Source organism: Pavona decussata, unplaced genomic scaffold (genome assembly GCF_977016875.1).
Source record: "Pavona decussata unplaced genomic scaffold, jaPavDecu1.1 SCAFFOLD_3233, whole genome shotgun sequence".
In the NCBI taxonomy this organism is placed as follows: domain Eukaryota; kingdom Metazoa; phylum Cnidaria; class Anthozoa; order Scleractinia; family Agariciidae; genus Pavona; species Pavona decussata.
In genome coordinates, this window is record NW_028146352.1 from 12,501 (window position 1) to 14,540 (window position 2,040).

The 2,040-nt window shown below is 42.5% G+C and overlaps 1 pseudogene; it reads right to left on the minus strand.

Annotated features, from left to right (window-relative positions):
* Positions 1-1,472: 1,472 nt before the first annotated feature.
* On the minus strand, positions 1,473-2,040 carry LOC146446759 (large subunit ribosomal RNA; annotated as a pseudogene; the record flags this gene model as incomplete).

The window sequence follows — 2,040 nt, forward strand, 5'->3', positions numbered from 1 at the left end:
AGACTGCTACGAAAGACATTTCTGAGTCCACTGGCCCTAGTCCCCTAATAAGTGTATTTCTGTTTGTTTTAAGAAGGTCCTCCTGACATCACCAATCTTCTGTCTTCAATCCTAACCCCAACGTTAACCCTAACGCTAACCCTAACCCTACCTCCCTCAGGGGCAGTTCTATGGTTATGATCCCACGGTAGGCAGAAAAACTATCCCAATCTAGGTTTTCTTGTATGCTGACTCCATTTTAAATGCTTTTACTTGAGTCTGACAAAGGCAAAGCCAAATACTCACCCCTATATGGACGGGGAAGCAAAGTGCGGATTTTGGTAGGTCGGCATTTTCAATCAGGAATGTTGCCATTCGAAAGAGCGTCCAAAAAAACTTGGTTGGGACACATTTATTTTAGAAATTAGCGACCTAACCAGAAGTGCACTTTTTGGTGGGCCTACCCTACCCCCCTCAGGAGCAGTTCTATGGTTATAATACCACGGAAGGCACAAAACCTATCCCAAACTAGGTTTTCTTGTATGCTGATTCCATTTTCAATGTGTTTCCTTGACTCTGACGAAAGCAAAGCCAAATACTCACCCCTATATGGACGGGGAAGCAAAGTGCGGATTTTGGTAGGTCGGCATTTTCAATCAGGAATGTTGCCATTCGAAAGAGCGTCCAAAAAAACTTGGTTGGGACACATTTATTTTAGAAATTAGCGACCTAACCAGAAGTGCACTTTTTGGTGGGCCTACCCTACCCCCCTCAGGAGCAGTTCTATGGTTATAATACCACGGAAGGCACAAAACCTATCCCAAACTAGGTTTTCTTGTATGCTGATTCCATTTTCAATGTGTTTCCTTGACTCTGACGGAAGCAAAGTCAAATACTCACCTCTATATGGACGGGGAAGCAAAGTGCGGATTTTGGTAGGTCGCCATTTTCAATCGGGAATGTTGCCATTCGAAAGAGCGTCTAAAAGAACTTGGCTGGAACACATTTTTGCTATAAATTGTTGACCTAAGTATATAAGCAAGTATATAAGCAAATACTCGTTACATAGCATAAATAGCCTCTAAACACCCGAAAAACCTCTCCAAATATCATTTAAACCTTTTTCCTAACCCTAACACTTACCCTAACCCTAACCCTAACCCCATTTCAAACCCTAATTCTAAGTCAGAGGTCCTCCTCACACCACCAATTTTTTTGGTAGGTCAAAAGACCTCCCCACACCACAGAATTTTCGAAGTCGAGGTCCTTCTCATACCAAACAATTTTTCTAAGAGTTTTTCTAAAAATTTTGAGGACTTTTCACTTAGAAAAGAATTGGGTTTTGTGGTGGACCTTTCAGTTACAAAATATTAAATTGTGTGAGGAGGACTTTTGACTTTGAAAATATTTTGTGGTGTGAGGAGGACCTTTGACTTAAAAAATATTTCATGGTGTGAGGAGGACTTTTGACCTTGTCAAAAAAAAGATGTGATACAAATCTTAGAACAAAGGCTTAATCTCAGAAGATCGTAGCAACAAGGCTACTCTACAACTTACAATACCCCGTTCTTTATTTAAGTCGTCTGCAAAGGATTTATCTCCAGAAACGTTAGAATTTGCTAGCGGCAGTGCCTTGGGAGCTTTTGTCCCCCTTGGCACTTTGGGACGCATGAGGGCCGAAACCCTCTATTCTGGTTCGCCTAAAGTTCTCTGGAGGTAATCATCGTTGCTTTCTAGCACGGATTCTGACTTAGAGGCGTTCAGTCATAATCCAACAGATGGTAGCTTCGCACCATTGTCTTTTCAGGCAAGTGCAAATGCCAATTGTCTGAATCTGCGGTTCCTCTCGTACTGAGCAGAATTACTATTGCAACAACACTTCATCAGTAGGGTAAAACTAACCTGTCTCACGACGGTCTAAACCCAGCTCACGTTCCCTATTGGTGGGTGAACAATCCATCACTTGGCGAATTCTGCTTCGCAATGATAGGAAGAGCCGACATCGAAGGATCAAAAAGCAACGTCGCTATGAACGCTTGGCTGCCACAAGCCAGTTATCCC